The sequence below is a fragment of the Oncorhynchus tshawytscha genome, linkage group LG01 (assembly GCF_018296145.1).
Source record: "Oncorhynchus tshawytscha isolate Ot180627B linkage group LG01, Otsh_v2.0, whole genome shotgun sequence".
Taxonomy (NCBI): Eukaryota; Metazoa; Chordata; class Actinopteri; order Salmoniformes; family Salmonidae; genus Oncorhynchus; species Oncorhynchus tshawytscha.
Genome location: NC_056429.1, coordinates 61286434 through 61303137, shown reverse-complemented (window position 1 = coordinate 61303137; position 16704 = coordinate 61286434). Strand labels below are relative to the sequence as shown.

Sequence of the window (16704 nt, the reverse complement as noted above, 5' to 3'; positions counted from 1 at the left end):
CACAAATGTCTATCTGTCTTAACTGTGCTGATCAGGAGACATTTGAAGCCAGACTTCAGGGCCTAGGAACCCTGGAGAGGAGGGCCATCTTTCAGGATTCTCCCTAGATGACATCCTGTCTGAGCCTCAACTGTCATATCCTCCCTGTCCCCATGAGGATAAATAAATCCATGTGACTATAGGAGAAGAGAACAAGGGGTGCACAAACTTGTAGGCATTGTGACTCAACTGAATGTTCTCCTGGCCCACAAGGTCGACAAAGCAATGATCATGTTTCTAGCCACAACCCAGGCTTTACTGTGACTCTAAAGGAACATGCTGACAGGAACATACAAGGGGAAGATGGAGGTGCAAGGAGAGAGTTGATGGTTGATGTCCTGTCTCCTTAGCTTCCTTTGCTTATCACAATTGATCATAAAACTACCCCAACGGTATAATGGAACACTGAATGTGTATCCTCTAACTATGTCCTTTACTTTGGATGAGACTGTTTCCACAAGGACAAAGGACAACATATTGGGAAACTAAAAAACAACATGATTCTCATCCTCTGTACACACAAAAATAAGGGTTCTAAATAGTACCAGATAGTGGTTCTTTGGTTTGTAACGAGCGAAACCCTTGTTGGTGCTATATTAAAACACTTTTTTAAAGGTTCAATAAAGAACCATGTTCATAACATTCGAATTGGAACGTGTATGGTGTTATAAATAACCATTTTTTAAAAGGTTTTATAAAGAACCAATCCAAATAATATTCAATATTGCACCAAAGAAAGGTTTCACTATGGTTACAACCGTTTTTGGGGCTATATAGGACCCTTTTTTATGGTTATTTATAGAACCTTTATGGAGAATGATTCTATAAAGAACCATTCTCAATCGGAAAGGTCATTTGTAACCAACTCCATATTAATGCCCAGGATTTTGGAATGAGATGTTTGACAAGCAGGTGTCCACATACATTTAGTCATGTAGTGTATGTGTGTGTTTTCTATACCTTTTCCCTCCTCTCCCTGTAAGCTTTACAGACGACCCCCACCCCTTGGCTGCAACCCTTCTAATTTAGTGTACCCTGTGCGCACAACCCATGTGGAATTCCTGGTCTCTGGCAGCATTTGGAACTGCCGATCTGTGGTCAAGAAAGCCAAGTTAATCTAAGCCTATGCTGCCCTTCAGTCCCTTGACTTTTTGGGTCTGACGGAGACATGGCTCATCCCAGTGAACACTGCTTCCCCAGCTGTTATCTGACTACGCTTTCTCTCATAGTCTGAGAACATCTGGTCATCGCAGTGGTGGCACAGGGCTACTCATTTCTCCTAGGTGTTGTTTAATTTATTTTTTAATTCCATGCTGTCACTGTCACTTGTCCACTCAAGCTTAACATTGTTGTCATATGTTGCCCACCAGGTATCCTTAGAGTTCCTCAATGAGCTTGACACCTTGAAAAACAAATTTCCTGACGCTGGCTCACCGCTCTTCGTACTTGATGATTTCAACCTACAGACGTCTGCCTTCGATTAATTTCTTTCCAACTCTCTCTTTCCCCTCCTTGACTCTTTTGACCTCACCCTTTCTAAGTCCCCTCCCACTCACAAGGCAGACAATACACTTGACATCATCTTTACTAGAGGCTGTTCGACTACTAATCTCACTACAAACCCTCTCAAGGTCTCTGATCACTACAATGTTTCCTTTTCTGTGTCCCTTTTCTCTAACCTTAGCCAATCAGCCCCTACCCAGATGGTCATGCGCTGTCGCAATCTTCACTCTCTATATCCAACTATTCTCTCCTCTTCTATCCTATCATCTCTCCCTTCTGCTAAATCCTTCTCCTCCTGTCTCCTCTTCGGGCTATACTCTCCTTCCTTTCAGCATCCTATGACTCACACTGTCTACTTTTCTCCTGGCCGGCTTGGCCCTTATCTCCTGCTCCGTAGTTGAGTGATTCATTGTGGACTCACAGAACAGGGCTGCGAGCAGCCGAGTTAAACTAAACTTCCAGAGGAACAATCATCCTTTCTCTCCCTCCTCTCTACCTTCTCTTCCTCTGTATTCACTGTAAATACCACTTTCTATCGCTCTAAATTTCAAGCTTTTGCCTCTGACCCTAGGTAACTCTTTTCCACCTTCTCCTCCCTCCTTAATCTTCCGGCCCCTCCCCTCCCTACTCACTCTCTGTGACGACTTTGTCAACCACTATGAAAAGAAGGTTGACGACATCCGCTCCTCATTCACTCAGCTTATTGAGTCCACTGGTCCCACTCACACATAACTACCCTACGCCTTGACCTCGTTCTCCCCTCTCTCTCCAGATGAAATCCTGCGAATAGTGAGGTCTGACCTGCCCACTTGACCCCAGACCTTCTCCCATTCCTCACTTCCCTCAATTCATCCCTGACCATTGTCTGTGTTCCCTCTGACTTCAAAATGACCTGAGTTGCACCCCTCCTGAAGAAACCAACACTTGACTACTCTGACGTCAAAAACTACAGACTGGTATCCCTTTATTTTATTTCCAAAACACTTGAGTGTGCTGTCTCGGACCAAATCTCTCGCTCTCTCTCTCAGAACGATCTTCTTGACCCTAACCAGTCAGACTTCAACACTGGTCACTCAACCGAGGCTGCTCTTCTCTGTGTCATGGAGGCTCTCCACACTGCCAAAGCTGACCCTCTCTCCTTTGTTCTCATCCTCCTAGATCTATCCGCTGCCTTCAGCACCATGAACCATGATATCCTACTCTTAATTCTCCCATCTGCACACTCAGGCCGCTCCTAACAGGTGACGTGGAGAGGATCTGTGTCTGCACCATGTACTCTCACTACTTGTGTCTCCCAGGGCTCGGTCCAATTCGACCGTAACACAGCAGGAGGGTTAAGAACAAATTCTTATTTACAAGGACGGCCTACCTGGACGATGCTGGGCCTTTTTAAAACAATTCCACCCCCACCCTCAGTTTAGACAGGGCTTAGACCAGGCCTGTGCAATTATTTTCCATGGAAGGCCACATTAGAATACATTTTTCCCATCGTCGGCCAGAATCATATTACAGGATTTTACATGTGTATGACTGTGTTGACAGATCTACTGTAAAGCACGTCCAGATATGCTACTTATTTTACTTGTTTAACAAGTACAAAAATAAACCACATCCATGTTCTCCTTTTGGTAGGTATTTTCATTTTTAAACATGCAATGAACTACACGGAGGAAAAAGTACTCTACACTCTGCATTCAGCACCACAGACAGAACTAACTAACAAAAACATACGAAAGAGAGAGCGCTCAACATTACATTTCAACTAGAGGTCGACCGAATAATCGTAATGGCCGATTAATTAGGGCCAATTTCAAGTTTTCATAACATTCGGAAATCGGTATTTTTTGCCGCCGATTTTCCAATTTTTATTTATTTTACACCTGTATTTAATCTTTATTTAACTAGGCAAGTCAGTTAAGAACACATTCTTATTTTCAATGACGGCCTAGGAACAGTGGGTTGACTGCCTTGTTCAGGGGCAGAAGGACAGAGTTTCACCTTGTCAGCTCGGGGGATCCAATCTTGCAACCTTACAGTTAACTAGTCCAACGCAATAACAATCTGCCTCTGTTATACTCACAGACATAATTCAAACAGTTTTGGGAACTTCAGAGTGTTTTCTATCCACCAGTAATAATACTATGCATCTATTCCCATATGGGAAAAAGTAGGAGGCCGTTTACTCTGGGCACGCCTTTCATCCAAAAGTGAAAATGCTGCCCCCTAGCCTCGACAGGTTTTAAAAGGAACCACCATCATATGTTCTCATGTTCTGAGCAAGGAACTGAAACGTTAGCTTTCTTACATGGCACACATTTTACATGGAACATATTGCACTTTTACTCCTCCAACACTTTGTTTTTGCTTTATTTAAACAATTGTAAAAATGTTTCATTATTTACTTGAGGCTAAATTGATTTTATTGATGTATTATATTAAGTTAAAATAAGTGTTAATTCAGGTTTGTTGTAATTGTCATTATTACATGTAAATAAATCGGTATCGGTATCGGCGTGGAAAAATCATAATCGGCCGACCTCTAATTTGAACTACTCAATCAGTGTGAGGAGTGAACTCTCTGATGGGCATTGACTTGAGCAGTGAAGTCAGGGAAAGTTGCTGATGTCCCTATGTGCAGGATAACTGAGAGGTGAGAGTCAGCAAGATAATCTGTGCCTTGACTTGTTTTGTCATGACTGAATATGTCTGTTCACATACATAGGTTGACCCAAACAGTACAAACATCTTCTGAGCGTGACTTCTAATCTTTGGAAAGTTTTGTTCATCGAGAGATACATAGAACCTCGTTAGTGACATTGTTTTGAATAGTTCTCCAATCACTGCATCAGACGGAAGATCGATAAGCTTGAAGATCGATAAGCTCAAGTTACAGGTCAGTGGGAGCGTTATTCACATTGAAGGTGAAAGGAGAAGAAACCAACAGCATGTCATTTTCCAACACTTTGAAATCCTCAAAAGGGACGACAAAACTCCATGTTCAAAGCACGCAGCAGCGATGTATACTTCTCCCGCTGGTCATCTCATAGGAAACAGACTAGTAGTGTTTCTGAAGGTGGGTGAGATTGTTGGCTTCTAGTTGGTGGGTCACGAGGAGTAATTTTTATTGAAGGCTTTGGCAAGGCTGTACATCTGATGTGCAAAAAGGCCCTTCCCTTTGTTTGGTTCTGAGAATATGAAAATGGCTGTTTTTCCATTGAAAGCCTTTCCACCATACAAAGACTTATGACACAGTTCACGATCCCTATGGCTTCCACTACATGTGGCTAGTCTTTAGGCATTGTTTCAGGCTTTTACTCTGAAAAATGAGGGTGAAACACCACTTTCAATGAGTGGACAGTAGAAATTTCCAGACATGAGTCCTGCGCATGACCGGGAGCAAGCCTTTCTTGTTTGTCCTGTTCTATTGATGAAGCTATTGTCCGTTTGAAATATGCTTCATTATTTATGGCAAAAACAACCCGAGGATTGATTATAAACATCGTTTGACATATTTCTACAAACTTTTATGGTACTTTTTTGATTTTTCTTCTGCCTGCTGTGACTGCGCTTTGTTCCAATGGATTACTGAACAAAACGCACCAACAAAACTGAGGTTTTTGGACATAAAGAGGGACTTTATCGAACAAAACAAACATTTCATGTGTAACATGGAGTCTTGGGAGTGCAACCATATGAAGATCATCAAAGGTAAGTGTTACATTTTATAGCTATTTCTGACTTTTGTTACTCCTCTACTTGGCTGGTAACTGTTTGGTAATGATTTGTCTGCTGGGCGCTGTTCTCAGATAATCGCATGGTTTGCTTTTGCCGTAAAGCCTTTTTTTGACATCTGACACCGTGGTTGGATTAACAAGAAGTTAATCTTTAAACCAATGTATAACACTTGTATGTTTTATTAATTTTTATAATGAGTATTTCTGTTTTTGAATTTGGCGCTCTGCAATTTCACTGGATGTTGGCCAGGTGGGATGCTAGCATCCCACATACCCTAGTGAGGTTAAGGGAGAAATAAAGGTTCATGGCCCGTATCACAAGTGCCCTGCATAGCAGTAAAGAACGATGTTTGTACAGATGAGTAGGAGGAGACAGCCTATGAGGAACGGTTAAATATCAGTTCTTGTGTGAAAATGTATTTGTCTAATGCAGCTGTATTGATCCTCTGTGAAGAATAAACTTGGTTAAGCTTCCATAGTGTCCGTAGAGTTTCTTACTCTGAGAATTAGAGTACCGTGTAATTTGGAAATCAGTTAATTCATGAGGGTCATGATGTCCACGATGAAGGCAAGCCCTGACACTTCAATAAATAAATATATCCATGTCCACTCTTACTGGAACACCCTACATTCATTGTCTACTTTCCTTTTCCTTGAAATATTTGAAAAACAAATGTTTGCACGTTTTATAGCTAGCTACTATTTGTAACTGTGATGTGTGTCAGCCTGAAAGTCACTGTCTGTCCTCTGTGCAGTTGTTATTTACATGTGCCTTCACAATAAATGTCCCACAAGCAGTTGGAGTTAAATCATTACACAAAGGCCAGTATTCATTGGGCCTCCAATTTGAATAACAAATACATTTTCAAAACTTTACTATCGCAAATTCTTTATCTGATCTGAGCATGATTCCGCGGGCCGTATTTAATCAGATCGCGGGCCGCACACGGCCGGTCTTCCATGGCTTAACTCAAACAGGAAAAGGTCAAAAGTCTTTCCCAAAAAGCTGCCTGGGTTTAAGGACTGGGGTGTAAAAATGAAAAATTACTCAAATAAAACAGAATGGAGCTAAGTCAAAATCTTAGAGGAAAACCTGGTTCCATCTGTTTTCAACAGACACTGGGAGAAGAATTCACCTTTCAGCATGACAGTAACCTAAAACACAAGGCTGAATCTACACTGGATTTGCTTACCAAGAGGACAGTGCATGTTCCTGAGTGGCCGAGTTACAGTTTTGACTTGAACATCTACTTGAAATTCTATGGCAAGACCTGAAAATTGATAGAGCTTGAAGAATTTTCAAAATAATAATGGTTAAATGTTGTACAATCCAGGTGTGGAAAGCTCTAAGAGACTTTCCCAGAAAGGGTCACATATGTAATAACTGTGTGAATCAGGCCTTCATGGTCAAATTGCTGCAAAGAAACCACTACTAAAGGACACCAATAAGAAGAAGAGACTTGCTTGGTTCAAGAAACACAAGCAATGGACATTAGACCGGTGGAAATCTGTCCTTTGGTCTGGAGTCTAAATTGTAGATTTTTGGTTCCAATTGCTGTGTCTTTGTAGTGTAGGTGAACGGATGATCTCTGCATGTGTATTTCCCACCATAAAGCATGGAAGCGGAGTTGTTATGGCATGGGGGTGCTTTGTTGGTGACACTGTCTGTGATTTATTTAGAATTCACGGCACACTTAACCAGCATGGATACCACAGCATTCTGCAGCAATACGCCATCCAATCTGGTTTGGACGTAGTGGGACTATCATTTGTTTTTCAACAGGACAATGACCCAACACACCTCCGGGTTGTGTATGGGCTATTTACCAAGAAGGAGAGTGATGGAGTGCTTCATCAGATGACCTGGCCTCCACAATCCCCCAACCTCAACCAAAGTGAGATGGTTTGGGATGATTTGGACTGCAGAGTAAAGGAAAAGCAGCCAACAAGTGCTCAGCATATGTGGGAACTCTTTCAAGACTGTTGGAAAAAATTCTAACAGGAATTACCCACCACTTTGCAAGACAGCATAATGTGACTTGCAGGCCTGATGTGGCCTGTAAACTATGAGTTTCAGGCCACTGTATTAGAGCAAAACTATAACCATCCCAGAGAACCATAACATCAGGTTTTCTGGGCATAACAAAGGGTGTCCCACAGAGATCAATTCTTGGTCTGGTTCTTTTTAGTATTTACATTAACCTATTGAACCTCTGGGGGCAGTATTTCATTTTTGGATGAAAAACATTCCCGTTTTAAACAAGATATTTTGTCACGAAAAGATGCTCGACTATGCATATAATTGACAGCTTTGGAAAGAAAACACTCTGACGTTTCCAAAACTGCAAAGATATTGTCTGTGAGTGCCACAGAACTAATGCTACAGGCGAAACCAAGATGAAATTTCATACAGGAAGTGAGCCAGATTTTGGAGGCGCTGTGTTCCAATGTCTCCTTATATGGCTGTGAATGCGCAAGGAATGAGCCTACACTTTCTGTCATTTCCCCAAGGTGTTTGCAGCATTGTGACGTATTTGTAGGCATATCATTGGAAAATTGACCATAAGAGACTACATTTACCAGGTGTTCGCTCGGTGTCCTCCGTCGAAACTATTTCGTAATCTCCAGGTGCGTGCATTTTTCCATTTTGAACAGAGGAGAAACCAAACTGCAATGAGTGATTTATCATCGAATAGATATGTGAAAAACACCTTGAGGATTGATTCTAAACAACGTTTGCCATGTTTCTGTCGATATTATGGAGTTAATTTGGAAAAAAGTTTGCGTTGTAATGACTGAATTTTCGGGGGTTTTTCTTAGCCAAACGTGATGAACAAAACGGAGCGATTTCTCCTACACAAATAATATTTTTGGAAAAACTGAACATTTGCTATCTAACTGAGAGTCTCCTCATTGAAAACATCCGAAGTTCTTCAAAGGTAAATTATTTTATTTGAATGCTTTTCTTGTTTTTGTGAAAATGTTGCCTGCTGAATACTAGGCTTAATGCTATGCTAGCTATCAATACTCTTACACAAATGCTTGTGTAGCTATGGTTGAAAAGCATTTTTTGAAAATCTGAGATGACAGTGTTGTTAACAAAAGGCTAAGCTTGTGAGCCAATATAGTTATTTCATTTCATTTGTGATTTTCATGAATAGTTAACGTTGCGTTATGGTAATGAGCTTGAGGCTATAATTACGCTCCCGGATACGGGATTGCTCGTCGCAACAGGTTAACAATATTTGTTTATCTGTAAAAAAAATGCCTTTATTGCCCTGCAGAAAGCCTTTGTTTAACTGAAATTGGTACTTAATTCAGGTAAAACCAAGTACATGTTATTTTCCAAATCTGGTAAAAATATATCATAGCGGTACCCTTTTTTGTTGCTATATATAACCTTTTTTATGGTTCTTTATAGAACCTTTGGAAACAGTTAAGGATTTGAGAAACCCTGATTTATAGCACCATACAGCAGTGGTGTGTATTCATGGATGCCAAGGGAAGCCAGGCTTCCCCCCAAAAAAATGTATCAAGAAGAAGATTTTAAAAAATGTGTTTCTTTCGTCTCTCTGTGTTTCTTAGTTTTTCTTCAATTCGCAAGAGGCTCGATGTATCTCACCGGAGAAAGGATCCAAGTGAGCGAAACAGCGCCCCCTCTGTCCTTGTATGTGTAGGTAATCTATATGATGATGTCTGGTCAAAAAGAGTATGACATTGTTGCCGCCCATAGCATTGAATGCAAGGGAAGCCATAGAGGATTTGGCATCCCTTGATAAAAAAAAAGTACAAATAAACTAAACTAAGTGAGCTCAACTGTGAATGGTCCTGGCGCACCAAAACAAAGTGTCAAGGGAATCCAGTTTGGATTTGGCTTCACTCCAATCACATCACACCGGGAGCAACATATTATTGACAGTAACATCTTGAATTGTTGCATCTCGTTGTGTTGTTGTCCTCAGGAGGCTAGCTAGCTAGCTAAAATTGCCTATGACAACAAATAAAAGTCTGTACTGTATGACAGTCATAGACGTTTTGCGTACATGAAAGAGAGCAGGATGGCAGTTGGGTAAATCAACATGTTTTTTTCTACACTAATGCATGCATGCACACACACACACACACACACACACACACAGAAATCAGAACCATGGAAAGCCACATCATATTTAGCATAAGTTGTTGATTGAACTAAATAGTTTTTTGGTATTTTTTAGTTGTCACTGTATTAGACTAATCATAGATGATTGATGATGTTGAAATGTTGAAGTTGAAAAGGTGCTGGAATAGTAGAGGCAGCTCCTGTTTTCTTTGCGACTTAAAGTAACTCTCCGTTGTTCTAAATCAATAAGCCTAGTTGTTAAGTAGTCCAAAAATGTCGGAAACATTAACTTGCTTGACCATGCTGTAGGTCATGTAATTGTTTGTTACATTGAGGACTTCACCAGACAGAGGTTGATCTCAGGTTTTGTGATGAAACAAAGGTGTGGTTGAAATAATATTCTCCCACTGTGTCTTGTTATTGTCTTGACCTTAGAACTACATGTCATGGTCGCAAGGCATAGAATTAACAGGTTATAGAGCAAACTGTAACGGTTTTCTAGTGGTGATGAAGGAGAGTCGGACCAAACTGCAGCGTGTCGATTGAGATTCATGTTTAATAAAATAAAGAAACACGAACACTACACAAAACAATAAACGTAATCGAAACCGAAACAGCCTATCTAGTGCAAACTAACCGAGACTACACATAGGACACTAAGGACAATCACCCACGACAAACTCAAAGAATATGGCTGCCTAAATATGGTTCCCAATCAGAGACAACGATAAGCACCTGCCTCTGATTGAGAACCATTCCAGACAGCCATAGACTTTGCTAGATAACCCACTAAGCTACAATCCCAATACCACCACCAAAACCCCAAGACAAACACACCACAATTACAAAAACCCCATGCCACACCCTGGCCTGACCAAATACATAAAGATAAACACAAAATACTTTGACCAGGGCGTAACAGAACCCCCCCCCCTAAGGTGCGGACTCCCGAACGCACAACCTAAACCTCTAGGGGAGGGTCTGGGTGGGCATCTGTCCGCGGTGGCGGCTCTGGTGCTGGACGTGGACCCCACTCCATAATTGTCTTAGTCCACCTCCTTAGTGTCCCTTGAGTGGCGACCCTCGCCGCTAACCTTGGCCTAGGAAACCTAACAACGGGCCCCACTGGACTGGGGAAGCTCGGGACCGAGGGGAAGCTCGGGACCGAGGGGAAGCTCGGGACCGAGGGGAAGCTCGGGACCGAGGGGAAGCTCGGGACCGAGGGGAAGCTCGGGACCGAGGGGAAGCTCGGGAGTGAGAGGAAGCTCGGGAGTGAGAGGAAGCTCAGGAGTGAGAGGAAGCTCAGGCAGGTTGATGGATCTACCAGATCCTGGCTGGCTGGTGGTTCCGGCAGATCCTGGCTGACTGGCACTTCTGGCGGATCCTGGCTGACTGGTGGATCCTGGCAGACTGGTGGATCCTGGCAGACTGGCGGACCCTGGCAGACTGGCGGATCCTGGCTGACTGGCGGATCCTGGCAGACTGGCGGATCCTGGCAGACTGGCGGATCCTGGCTGAATGGCGGATCTAACTGATCCTGGCAGACTGGCGGATCCTGGCTGACTGGCAAATCCTGGCCGACTGGCAGATCCTGGCCGACTGGCAGTTCTGGCGGATCCTGGCAGACTGGCGGATCCTGGCAGACTGGCGGATCCTGGCCGACTGGCAGTTCTGGCGGATCCTGGCAGACTGGCGGATCCTGGCAGACTGGCGGATCCTGGCCGACTGGCAGTTCTGGCGGATCCTGGCAGACTGGCGGATCCTGGCAGACTGGCGGATCCTGGCTGACTGGCACTTCTGGCGGATCCTGGCTGACTGGTGGATCCTGGCAGACTGGCGGATCCTGGCAGACTGGCGGATCCTGGCTGACTGGCGGATCCTGGCTGACTGGCGGATCCTGGCAGACTGGCGGATCCTGGCTGACTGGCAGTTCTGGCGGATCCTGGCTGACTGGCGGATCCTGGCTGACTGGCGGATCCTGGCAGACTGGCGGATCCTGGCAGACTGGTGGATCCTGGCTGGCTGGTGGTTCCGGCAGATCCTGGCTGACTGGCACTTCTGGCGGATCCTGGCCGACTGGCGGATCCTGGCCGACTGGCGGATCCTGGCCGACTGGCGGATCCTGGCCGACTGGCGGATCCTGGCCGACTGGCAGTTCTGGCGGATCCTGGCAGTTCTGGCGGATCCTGGCCGACTGGCAGTTCTGGCGGATCCTGGCAGACTGGCGGATCCTGGCAGACTGGCGGATCCTGGCCGACTGGCGGATCCTGGCCGACTGGCGGATCCTGGTCGACTGGCGGATCCTGGTCGACTGGCGGATCCTGGTTGACTGGCAGTTCTTGCAGATCCCGGCTGACTGGCGGATCTGGAAGAGTCTGATTGACTGGCAGATCTGGAAGAGTCTGGTTGACTGGCAGATCTGGAAGAGTCTGGTTGACTGGCAGATCTGGAAGAGTCTGGTTGACTGGCAGATCTGGAAGAGTCTGGTTGACTGGCAGATCTGGAAGAGTCTGGTTGACTGGCAGATCTGGAAGAGTCTGGTTGACTGGCAGATCTGGAAGAGTCTGGTTGACTGGCAGATCTGGAAGAGTCTGGTTGACTGGCAGATCTGGAAGAGTCTGGCTGACTGGCAGATCTGGAAGAGTCTGGCTGACTGGCAGATCTGGAAGAGTCTGGCTCACTGGCAGATCTGGAAGAGTCTGGCTGGCTGGGCAGACTGGCGACGCTAGGCAGACTGGCAGTGCTGGGCAGCCTGGCGATGCTGGGCAGACTGGCGATGCTGGGCAGACTGGTGGCGCTGGGCAGACTGGCGATGCTGGGCAGACTGACGGCGCTGGGCAGACTGACGGCGCTGGGCAGACGGGGGGCACTGGCGGCGCTGGGCAGACTGGCGGCACTAGCTGCTCCATATAGGCTGACAGCTCTGGCGGCTTCTTACAGACTGGCAGCTCTGGCGGCTCCGTGCTGACTGGCTGCTCCTTGCAGCCTGGCAGCTCCTTGCAGACTGACAGCTCCGTGCAGACTGACAGCTCCGTGCAGACTGACAGCTCCTTGCAGACTGACAGCTCCTTGCAGACTGACAGCTCCTTGCAGACTGGCTGCTCCATGCAGACTGGCTGCTCTATGCAGACTGGCTGCTCTATGCAGACTGACATCTCTGGCTGCTCCATGTAGGCTGACAGCTCTGGCGGCTCCGTGCAGACTGGCAGCTCCTTACAGACTGGCAGCTCCTTGCAGACTGGCTGCTCCATGCAGACTGGCTGCTCTATGCAGACTGACATCTCTGGCTGCTTCATGCAGACTGACAGCTCTGGCTGCTCCATGTAGGCTGACAGCTCTGCCGGCTTCTTACAGACTGGCAGCTCTGGCGGCTCCGTGCAGACTGGCAGCTCCTTGCAGACTGGTAGCTCCGTGCAGACTGGCAGCTCCGTGCAGACTGGCAGCTCCGTGCAGACTGGCAGCTCCGTGCAGACTGGCAGCTCCGTGCAGACTGGCAGCTCCTTGCAGACTGACAGCTCCGTGCAGACCGACAGCTCCGTGCAGACCGGCAGCTCCGTGCAGACCGGCAGCTCCGTGCAGACTGGCAGCTCCTTAGACTGGCAGCTCCTTGTAGACTGGCTGCGCTGAACAGGCGGGAGACTCCGGCCGCGCAGGAGAGGAGAAAGGCTCTGGCTGCGCTGAACAGGCGGGAGACTCCAGCAGCGCTGTAGAGGAGAAAGGCTCCGGCAGCGCTGAACAGGTGGGACGCACTGTAGGCCTGATGCGTGGTGCTGGCACTGGTATGCCGTGCATGCTATGCCAAGCCCACACCTTTCTTTCTACTCTGTCCAATACATCCTCCACACTCTCAGACTCAGCACTCTGCTTCGCCGACAGCTCCAATTCCATCCATGGCTCGGCCCAGGGTCCTTGTCCGTCAAGGATCTCCTCCCAAGTCCATTTATCCAAAGAGTGCAGCCTCTCCAAATGCTGCTGCTGCCTCTGTTGCTTCTCCTGCTGCTGCCTTTGCTCCTGCTGCTGCTGTTGCTCCTGCTGCACCTGTCGCTTCTCCTGCTGCTGCTGTTGCTGCTGCCTCTGTTTACCACGCCGCTTGGTCCTTGGTTGGTGGGTGATTCTGTAACGGTTTTCTAGTGGTGATGAAGGAGAGTCGGACCAAACTGCAGCGTGTCGATTGAGATTCATGTTTAATAAAATAAAGAAACACGAACACTACACAAAACAATAAACGTAATCGAAACCGAAACAGCCTATCTAGTGCAAACTAACCGAGAGTACACATAGGACACAGAATATGGCTGCCTAAATATGGTTCCCAATCAGAGACAACGATAAGCACCTGCCTCTGATTGAGAACCATTCCAGACAGCCATAGACTTTGCTAGATAACCCACTAAGCTACAATCCCAATACCACCACCAAAACCCCAAGACAAACACACCACAATTACAAAAACCCCATGCCACACCCTGGCCTGACCAAATACATAAAGATAAACACAAAATACTTTGACCAGGGCGTGACACAAACAACGCAATTATCACAACAGATAGGTTATAATATGGCTTTTTTTCTGGCTTGGCTTCCCAAGTTATTTTACACACGCATCGCTACTGCCATACAGGTTCCACATAGAACCAAAAAAGGATCCGCTATGGATACAAGCCAAATAACCCTTATTTCAACACATTTGTATTTAGTGTGTACTGTATGTGCGTCAACGCGTGAGAGACCTGACCCATGCACGTATAGTGTGGTGACTCAGTGGAGAAATGTGTGATTTTAGAATTCTTCTCCCCGTGCATAAAACAAAAACACAGAGCATTTGACACAGAGAGACATGAAGTGCTGAAAGCGACTGGAAGTAAACTTTGTTTTTCCTGCAGCTGCAGTTTCCAGAAAAGCACTGAGATGAGTGGGATATCACTCTTGCATAATCAATCCAATGTGAGTGCTCCAGCAATCAATGTGCTTTAAAACGTAACTTTCAAGAGATTAACGGAACGGTCTACTTTAGGCTGCTCTATGATGACGCATTGTCAGTGGATGAAATATAGTCCAAATTATTATCACATTATAATTGTTTATTACTGGCATCCCCAATACTGCAATGATTACACTGCATAGTAGTTTTATTTGAAATGAAATGTCTAGCTCATAGATTCGCACACGACCAAGCAATACATTACAATGGCTGTAGATTACGAACATTCAAATAACTAACACATTAACTGCCGTTTTCACATTATTCCCTGACATAAGCAAGATATTACAACGCTCATATCAAACATGAAATAATGTCTTACCATGTTGGCTCCAAAAGCACTCAAATCCTATTCAGGCTGTCATAGACAGCGACTGAAACTAGAACGCATTCTCACACAAGCACACCAGCCCTTGCCTGCCCGTCTCTCGCCTACACTTGAAATGGGGAGATTTAGTAGTAACTACTGTAGTGTCTAGTGTCTTTCTGTTGCCAAGCGTGATCATCAAACATTGAGGCACTACTACGCACGGCACATGCATACACCGAACTTACTTGTTAAAATTAAAACAGAGGCTCTCTCTTTCTCTCTGTTTTAGCCAGAGCAAATCGTATTATGCGGGGGCAGTAAAGGTGAAGCCGGTTAAATCTGTATTTCCCCTCTGTCGTCAGTCGTTTGAGAGCAGCACTGACCAACTCCTACTACACAGAATAATAGGGAAGGACAGTAAAGACATACAGGTAGGGCCGCTGGAAAACGTGTGGAGAGCCTGCATTTGCCCCAGCACACTGTAAAGTCCAATGTGCTGTCATTACTCAAAACTTTTGAGGAAACCTGTTAAACTTAATATACAGTTACTTCAAGTGATTTTGTAGTCATTACTCAAACCGAAAGAGTCACTGTGACCCTGTAGGGGTCCAGATTTGAGTTGCATCAGCATGAACATTTTGATTAACTCCCCCACTTAGCCGGCCTCCAATATTATTTACCAGTGCCTTTTTTCGAGTGACTTGAAGCATTTCCACGCAACTGTATTTGTTAGTGACAGTAACCATTGTTGAATTTGTTCATTTTCAGTCCTGTGGTCTTCGTCAAGTGAGTTCCTAGGTGAATGTTATCATTACAATTAAACTTTTGACAATACATTACATACGCTATATGTACAAAAGTATGTGGACACCCCTTCAAATTAGTGGATTTGGCTTACCGGTGTATAAAATCAAGCACACAGTCATGCAATCTCCATAGACAAACATTGAAAGTGGGATGACCTTACTGATGAGCTCAGTGACTTTCAATGAGGCACCGTCATAGGATGCCACCTTTCCAACATGTCCGTTCTCAAAAGTTCTACCCTGCTAGAGCTGCAAGTGTAAGTGCTGTTATTGTGAATTGGAAACGTCTAGGAGCAACATCTCAGCCCCGAAGCGGAAGGCCACACAAGCATACAGAACAGGACCGGCGAGTGCTGAAGCGCGTAAATATCACCTGTCCTTGGTTGCAACACTCACTACCGAGTTCCAAACTGCTTCTGGAAGCAAAGTCAGCAAAATAACTGTTCCAAACTGCCTCTGGAAGCAACATCAGTACAATAACTGTTCGTCAGGAGATAACTCTGGAGCAGTGGAAACGCGTTCTCTGTAGTGATGAATCACGCTTCACCATCTGGCAGTCCGACAGGACGAATCTGGGTTTGGCGGATGCCAGGAGAACGCTACATGTCCGAATGCATAGTGCCAACTGTAAAGTTTGGTGGAGGAGGAATAATGGTCTGGGGCTGTTTTCATGGTTTGGGCTAGGCATCTTAGTTCCAGTGAAGGGAAACCTTAATGCTACACCATATAATGACATTCTAGACTATTCTGTGCTTCCAACTTTGTGTCAACAGTTTGGAAAAAGGCCCTTTCCTGTTTCAGCATGACCATGCCCCCATGCACAAAGCGAGGTCTATGCTGAAATGGTTTGTTGAGATAGATTTGGAAGAACTTGACTGGGCTGCACAGAGCCCTGACCTCAACCCAACCGAACATATTGGGGATGAATTGGAAATCCAACTGCGAGCCCAACATCAGAAGAGTGAAGGCTGTTTTGGCAGCAAAGGGGGATGAACTCTAAATTAATGCCCATTATTTTGGAATGAGATGTTCGATGAGCAGGTGTCCACATATTTGTGGTCATGTAGTATATCTCATAAGACAGTATTTTGAGTCTTAGCTTTACCCGAATAAAGTGGCCTGAAATTCATGGTTTACAGGCCACATCAGGCCTGCAAGTAGTGTTGCAGATTCTCAGATTTTCAAAAAATCCTGGTTGAAAAATGTCCTGGAATCTTCCAGCTGGGATT

The 16704-nt window shown here is 45.3% G+C and overlaps 1 protein-coding gene across 2 annotated transcripts in view; it reads right to left on the bottom strand.

The window, feature by feature from the left end:
- LOC112254505 (protocadherin-15) overlaps positions 1-15021 on the bottom strand; it is a 222762-nt gene extending 207741 nt beyond the window's left edge. For both annotated transcript variants that reach the window (XM_024427170.2, XM_024427178.2), the window contains exon 1: positions 14682-15021. The gene's annotated coding sequence lies outside the window, so the exon portion shown is untranslated. The remainder of the gene's footprint in view (positions 1-14681) is intronic.
- Between the last annotated feature and the right edge of the window lie 1683 nt (positions 15022-16704).